General features: G+C 42.7%; 1 protein-coding gene across 1 annotated transcript in view; it reads right to left on the reverse strand.

Annotated features, from left to right (window-relative positions):
- Window positions 1–8355, reverse strand: part of NPAS2 (neuronal PAS domain protein 2) — a 58037-nt gene that overhangs the window by 28297 nt on the left and 21385 nt on the right. The window lies entirely within an intron of this gene.

An 8355-nucleotide genomic window follows, 5' to 3' on the forward strand; every position in this document is an offset into this window, starting at 1 on the left:
ACATATTTTGCACACTTGAATCATACTAATACTAATTATATTCATAGAAGTGCTCTAAAAGCTTTTAAAGCTGATATGCATATATTCAAATCCAAGTTAGTCATGTTAGGCAGAAAGACATCAGAGCTTAATTTCAAGTATGAATCTTACAGGTTAATCCTGATAAAAATAAGACCAAACCTTACTGCAGAGCATGAACCAGCTTTCGGGAAAGAAACCCCATGCATCCAATCGCTCTTTTTCACCACTCACAAGAAAAAAAATACATGCTGCAGCATGCCTAGTGCCCTAACTGCTAAGAGGCAGTGAAAAAACTGTTGGCAAGAGAGGTAAACGAAGAGAGTTCATTGAGTCATCAGTGGCAAAACAATAGGGCTTACAGCAAGTGAGGCTTAATTGAGCTAGCAAGAGGTGGCTGAACTGTGCCTTCCCCTTCTGCATCAAAGGAGAACCGTCCCCAGAGTGCTCAAGTTCTCCTTGTTTTATGGAAGAGCAAAGAGGACCCCATGTACAGCACTGGCTTCCAGAGCTGGGCACTTCTGGTGAGTCCACAGAGAGCTTGCTGTCCCCTGAAACACTGGGCAGAACAGAAACCTGGATGTGATGTGGCTACAGATATTGTGTATGTTTTTTAAATCTGCATCTTATGTGATCACATGACTCTTGTGTTGCTTTGAGGGCCCACTAGCACCTCCTGCCCAGAGATGCATTGCCAAAAAAACGTGCTGCCATAAGCTAGCCCAGAGTCCCATGTTAGAATGACCTAATGCAAATTCTTCATCCAAATTAGAGCTGTTTAGAGATGGAAATCCTGCTCCCACAGCAGTGAAAGAAAACTGTGTGCTTAGCTGCAGTGGGAACTGGGTTGGCCTCATGGGCTCCCACCCTGCCAAGCCAACTCTCTCCCATGGAAGCAGAGAAGGTCTCATCTAGCAGCCAGACTTCTCCAATATGAGTTAATTTAATGCTAATAGGGATTAATGCTAATGTGAAACTACCTTTTCTTACTATTAGGCCCCTATATCTAGCTTCATGAAGTTTCCTACAGTTTGTCTCTTCTGCACAGGACAGAGCAAGGATAACCACATCCATTCCTGTGAAAATAAAGAGTTTTGTATCTCTCTGGGTAAGAGGTAACTAGCAGTTTTTATGCTGGGATGCTTCTGTACTGGGCTTTAGTTCACTAGCATAAATTGCAGAGATGGAAGAAGTCTCAAAATGGGTGCTTTTGGAACCCAGTTCAACCTGTTAAAAACCTTAGAATGATGTTACATAGCTGAAAACAAGGGTAACAAGGCTGAGACAAAAAAAATATGTACTCTGAGCAGAATTCACACCTGTGATTATCATGTTTAGGCCATTGTGTACACAATGTATATTGTGCCAAAAAAGGAAGAAAGATTCCTCATCTGTGAAAGCAAAGCAGATGTGAACATCTGCAGAGATTACAGCCCTCTTTTGCAGTTGAGTCTGGAGGGTATGGCTGGCTGCATATTGAAATAAAAAATATGGGCAAAATTCTTCTTCTTTCACCAGCAAAGCACACTTGCTCTAGGGACTTCCTAGGAAGACGTATTTCTGTTCTGCTCCTGAGGTTATGTGCATATAGGAGGGCTTCTATGGGATTATTAATACAAGAGCTGGAAAAAAAGAAGAAAGAGGTAGGAGCTGCAGGGAACAGGCAAAGCCTGAGTAAAGAGTTATTGGTTCTTCTGTGATATGATTATTATGTGCAAGTCTGTCCATTTCTGTAGTCAGTTCTGATAAAAATTAATGGTTTTGCTAGAAACCTACAGGAAAGGCACTGTCAAAAGTTATTTCCAGGCTTATGACGTAATATGTTGTCATACTTGAAGTCAATGTGCCCAGTCCTCTCTGTAATAGCCAAGTTCAGTAGCAAATGTTTGCAGGGTGAGCTTTAAGATTTGAAAATAAGATAAGAGCAGTCAGCCTCCGAAGCACAGATTAACCTAGTTATTGAACCCACGGGCTTGCAAATGACACCAGTTGCAGAAGGAAGTCGAGAGTGAGAGAATGTTGAACTGAGTGGCAGTGAATGAGTCCAAGGAGATGAGATAGAGCTGGCCTGGCTGAAACTCATCCAAACTTCAAAAAGCTACTGTGTCATCTCCATACTTAGGCTTCCATCACAAAGCCCAATGCACTAAAAGCCTCGATGATGCAGGCAACTAGCCACCACCTTGAAATATACACCTTGATCTGAAAAGAACAACTGCAATAACTGAAAGAAAAAAATCCCACATTTGTTTCTGAATTATTTTGCTGCCTGACTTGCTTTGTTGGGATCTGCTCTTTCCACAGCTCTATCTGCATTGCTTGTTTTGCTCTGCTCCTACATCTGGTCAGCACATTTAAACATTTTTTTTTTGTTGTTGATAAATTTAAAAGTAGTGTTAAAAAAGGAAATAATTACATTATTTTTTTCATTTAAAAGAATCCTGGTATAATCTTTTAAGCATGCCTTCTTTATAATTTTCCAAGTCCCTTTAAAAGAAACACTCAACATCTTGAAGTGGCAAAGTAGCTAACTTTCTGAGAGCACCACAGAAAAGTAGTGGCATGACAAATGTAAGATGAAGTATGAAGCTATGTCGATATTAACGTAAGTCAAATACAGATCTTGGAGTGCTTTTATCAGAAGGCACCTGATGAAAATGTTAAGCTGGCTATAAATGGGTGGCTTATTTAAATGTGTGTTTCACAATTAAAAGATATAGACAGAGTATCTTGAGTAGGAAACTAGAAGTTTGTGTGATGAAGCTAAATACATAATCAGAGGGGTGAAACAGTTGTCTCATGTATTTCACAAAGAATCCCAGAATCACAGTATCTTAGGGGTTGGAAGGGACCTCAAAAGATCATCTAGTCCAACCTCCCTGCCAGAGCAGGATCACCTAGAGCACATCAGGAATTTTAATAGTTTTTGACATTACCTATCAGAGCTACTGCTCCTAGAGCTAACACCAAATTCTTTTGTAGAAGAACTATTGAATAATCTGCAAATATAATATAAAAAGATACAGAGAAACTGATTTTCCTATACACAAGGACTTTGTTGTTGTTGGTCAGTTCTGGTTTTTTGTTTTTTTTTTTTAAAAAAACAACAAACTAGGACACTAAGGAGAGAATGCTAAAAATAAGTAATACATCTAGGGAACCACGCCCTTAACTACCAAAGATAAAAAGATTTTTATTCTTAGGGATATAAATCATGCCACATGAAAAGAATAAAAACGCTTTAAAAAATCCAGATGCCATATTATCCAATTAGCAATAGTACAGCAGTCAGTTGCTCAGACATCTTATTTTAACTTAGCATGTTGAAAACATTCTTCCTATACCAGCAAACTTCTCATTTATGCCAATGCCATTTGAAAGAAATCCCTCCTTCCCATTTTGTCCAGAGATGTTAATGTCCAAAGAACCCATCTTAGTGACTGTCAAACAAACTGAACAGTGATTTCAAAAATTACAAGCCAAATCAAGATTGTTTCACATGGATAAATTCAGACCACAGATAAACAGAATATTCAGCAATTAATATATGTAATGCAGAAATGTAAAGTGCTAGTGGGAAGCCAGACTGCACTCAGTAGCTTTGGAGTGCTAGTGACAGTACCCACACATCACTTATCTACTTAGATCTACTCTCCTCCTTCCTCCTCCTGTTTCTCCCCTTGCCATCCTCCGTTGATATGAATTCCAACTAAATTCTTTAGGACAGGAATGGTGCCTTTTTTCTTAAGTGCCCATGGAGAGCCCAGCATAAGTGCTGCAGATTGCCAGCTGCTGCTTCCACAATATTGTTAATAGTAAATAATATTATGCGGCTGTCGGTTCTGATCAAAACATGCATTTCAGTTTGAGTTGTTCTTGTTATCAGATGTTTCTGCATGTTTATGGAGGCTCGAGATCAATGTATCTTCTGTATAAATCTGTTTATTTCTTTTAAAAAGGAATTCAGATTGAATTAATTGTTCTGGGAGTGAAAACGTTTTTTTCTCCCCAGTGTAATAATTTTCTTGATGGTTATTCTTATCTCTAAGACATAAATCAGCTAACAGTAAAGTATCTGCTATTGTTAGCACCCAGTAACCAGATACTTCCTGAGTTTCCATGTAATTTGGAAAAAAAATGCATCATTTTAAATTCCACTATAATACTTGATTATATCACTTGATTGGGAGCTCTTTTCACTTAATGGTTATCTCCTCCTTTAGGAGGAAAACTTCAGGCATTTGGAATGAAAGGACAGATCTGCCACTCTAAAGGTGCTGATGGTCCTTTTTTCTTTTGATAAACGCTTCAAAAGGCAGGACTTTGGCTTTGTACCTTAAAGGAGTTTTTAAGCAAGTATGTCACCTCAGAAATAGGATAACAAAGCCAATATTTGCTTATATAATCGTAAGAGATCTTCTTCTGTTTACAAATGCATGAACAATTTTCACAGGAGGGATAAATCCAGCCTGGCTTATCTTTTCTTATCAGAGTTTGCTATTAAGCGGCTTTGTAAAATAATTTGTTCTCCCTTAATTTGACATTTTATACTGGGAGCTCAGCATTTCCCTTGGATTTTTTTGAGGGTTACCTTTATTACTTGCCTCCCCCCTCAGCCCTCAGGCAAAACTGGATGGGAGCCACTGCATTATTCACTGGTGAGGCTGATATGACTCTGCCCCTTAGGTACTACTGGTCAACAGGAACAATGATGGCATTCAGCTCCCTCAGGTGTTTGCATATATTAATCTCTCTCATTAAAAACTGGACTACAGGACCAGAATATAAAATATGTTTTAAATACGTGGAGTTCCTATTTGCAAACAAAAAAAAATTCTCATAGAAGCAAAGAGGGAACTTCACTTTCCTCTTCTGAGTGGCCCGTGGGCCACCTCCCCACCTCTCAAACGACTACTGAGTCTCCATGTCAGGTTACAGTCCCGCTTTTCTCATTGAAGCTTAATTAATGATGATTATATAATCCTCCCAAATGGAAAATCAAATCTCTTGTATTTGATTTAGCACAGCCAGTGACTCATGCAGTCACTCGGCAGAGCTTGCGCTGCTGCTTCCCTGGTCGGCTGCTCTCGCTTGGGCACAGCTCATTCCAGGGCAGTTCGCTCATGTGCAGGCGGCTCGTGTCACATCCCTGGTGCAGATACAGCTGCTGCAGCAATGTCTCTGCAGCAGGGTTTACAGAGTATGGCCTCCCACACACCATCCTCTGGACCAGCCCAGGCGTGGACCCTCCTGCTAACCCTGGCACCGGGCTGTGCAGCTCTTCTAGCCTCCAGCTAGAGCTGAGGCCAGGAGCTCTAAGGATGGTGATCTTCTGGAAGACTGAACACACACTGCGAGCAATGTGAATTTTCCAGGCAGTGTCTGGAGCTTGCAAATGCAGTTCCCTGCCCCTTCTTGGAAGGGGGAAAGGTGCTGGTGACTGCTCCTTCTGGGGGAGTAGCATGGCTTCAATGCAAGTGGTACGTGACCTGTCACCCTGATGGCAATCCTGGTGACAAGTCACCTTGGTAGATATTGGGTATTTGTTCTGCTTTAGCAGAAAAAGTAATCTCTTTGGCATCTCAGTGTTACAGTACCACAGCCTTTAAAGCCCCAGAGGTCCCACCAAAGTTAGGGAGAGCAGCTAAGCCCCTAACTGGCTTTCTAAGCCTCAGTCTTTCATTAATCCATTCAAACCTATCCCTATATGATGTTCTCAGACATAAGTCACAATGCAATTAAAGGAGAAGGTATGAGGAAGAGGGGAGGGGGTAAGGTTACTGGGACCCCAGCACGCATGTCTCCTTCCCGGAAGCACCAACATTATATGAGCAATGCAGAAGAAAAAATGAGCCCAAGAAGATGATAATTCAAGGGAGGTTATGTAGAAGGTTATGTGGAAGTAGAACAAAACTAGTGACATTTCTGTTCAAGAGGGCAAAAAAGGACCTACCAGTTCTTCAATACATTAGTGAAGGTTAAATGAGAGGGAAAGGTGAAAGATTGATTAGACAACCCTACATTAATGAGAATGGAATAGTTAAGTATGCTGATGGGATACAGTCTGCCCAGGAATAAAAGAGCATCCCCTGAGCAGAGGGGCTGTGGCAGCCCTCAGGTAGGAACGTGCAGACAGGGTGGATGCAGCAAACTATTGGAAACAAAGGTAGGATTTGGCATTGGGCAGCTAAAAGGAATGGCAGAGATTTGTATTTAGAGAACATCCTGTATCAGTCTCCCATGTATAAATACATGTTCACACTTCCACTGCTGTGAAAAGCTACAGGGAAAAGCATTCTTGAATACATTCATAAGGTACGTCTCCTGCTAATTAAGCTTAATTTGCAATTTCTGTCTTTCTCCCTCCACAGTATGCTCAGCTAACTCTTTTCTTATCTTTAGCTTAGCCTACTTCCTCCACAAAAACCTCCAAAAAGTAGGATCCTATGCACATAGGATGAGCACTGCCCTGTGAGTGGTCTGTTCCTGTCCCACCACCCTTGTCACTGCTGTGTTTCTCACCTGGAGGGGGGCTGGCTGGAGAACAGTTATTTATTTATTTAATGGGAGGAAGAAGAGAGCAATTACTGGCAGGGCTGGCAGCTGACAGCCCTGCGGTGCATGGGCTGGGAGGACGGTGCCAGATAATGGGGCACCCTTGGGGTGTGGGAGGCCAAGCAGAGGCAGGAACCCAGCCCATCACTGCACCCATCAGATGCTCAAAGGTGTCTGTGCCGCAAGTCCCTGTGCCAAAGCACAGCTGCTTGATCCCAGCCCTGGGGCTGGAAAGCTGCCCAAAGGGCATCTGTGTTCATAAGGTGCTCACTTGAGCTGATGTCTCCCATGCCTTGCTCAGGGTGCAGCCAGCTGACACAAGAAGCCTGGTGGAGCTAATGACAGCCACTTCAGAGGTTTGCACCCTCCTCCAGCTGCTCGCTCTGTCCTTGGCCCAAGGTTATCAGTTCCCAAGCAAACAGTTTGCTGCTGCTACATCGTGAGTCCAGTGCACTTGCTTTGCACCACCTTTGCCTGGGGGTGGTTTTGTGGCTGAATTAGAAGCCAGGGTGGTGGTGGTGGGGCAGAGGAACCATGGGGGTGACCCCTGGCCAAGTGGGGAGCAGTGCTGGGGACACACTGGTTAAGCAAGTATTTTCACCAGGCTTTGCACTGAATTAGAAAACTGAAGTCAGGTTAGGCAAGTTGCTGTTCTGTGGTGGGAAGAGGGCAAGGGGGCCAGAAGGCACCATTTCATAGAGCAGGGGCAAGGGCCATCCTTTCCCTATTGACCAGAGGGTCAGGCTGCAGCAAAGACAGGAAGAAAATGGAAGAGACAAAAAGGTGGCACAAAGGGGGAAAAAAAAAGAAGAAAGAAAAAGAAGCATAAAGCACATGCTTACTTGGAAGCTGTAAGCTGGGGTCTTTGGCAAATGATTTGGTGTCTTCAGAAATCAATACATTCGCATTTAGTTTATATGCATTAAGCTAGGGAAGATACCTGTAATGCAAGCTTTATCCTTTTCCTGAGAAACAGCCACCGATACAAATGCTGGGTTATGAAATCCTAGCGGGTAAGAGGGCAATATTAAGGTCAAGCCAAAATAAAAGGCTGAAAATCCTTGAAGAAAATGGATCAGAAATTCCCCTGGTAGAAATGCATCCTTATGAGTCAGCACCTGAAATCCGTTTTCTGCTCTAGAAAACCGAACAGCTTGGTGCGCGCGTCTGTCAGGCAGCCACGTTTCGCCTCATTCAAACTAGAAAGCACCCAGGCAGTTACATTTTTTTTTTTTTCCATACAAATAAAGCCTCAAATCAGATGGCACCAAACAAGAAATACATATCTCCATCCCGCACATAGCTTTCTATTCTAGTCATGTGGAGCAAGAGCAGAAAGTTAAACGGGGACAGGGACATTTTTTTTTTCGCAGTGTGGCATGTGGTTTTTGGAAAGCACGGTGGGGAATTTTTTTGCTGAGGATGACCTATTTGGAACAATACCAGCGACTTTGGAAATGCCACTCTGGAGTTCAATCAGGCAAGTAACTAAGGCAAACTTGGGCAGGCAGGAGAAGGGAAAGTAATAAAAGAGTATTTCATTTCTGACACTAATGGCCGTGCAGCAATCTGTTTGTTAGGGAAGAGCTGAGGTGGAAATCTGCTCCTCATCCCTTGGAAGATGTTTTTTCTAGACTAGCTGTGGTGAATTAGTGACTATACTGACTGCATTTCTCTTTTTTTTTTTTGGGGGGGGTGGGTTGTGGAGTATTTAGTTCTGCTCTGCTGGAGGGGAATGTAAAATGGCAGCTGGAGAGGGAGGCGGGGGGGGGGGGTCTCAGC

This window comes from Chaetura pelagica, unplaced genomic scaffold, assembly GCF_000747805.2.
Source record: "Chaetura pelagica isolate M959 unplaced genomic scaffold, ChaPel_1.0 scaffold377, whole genome shotgun sequence".
In the NCBI taxonomy this organism is placed as follows: domain Eukaryota; kingdom Metazoa; phylum Chordata; class Aves; order Apodiformes; family Apodidae; genus Chaetura; species Chaetura pelagica.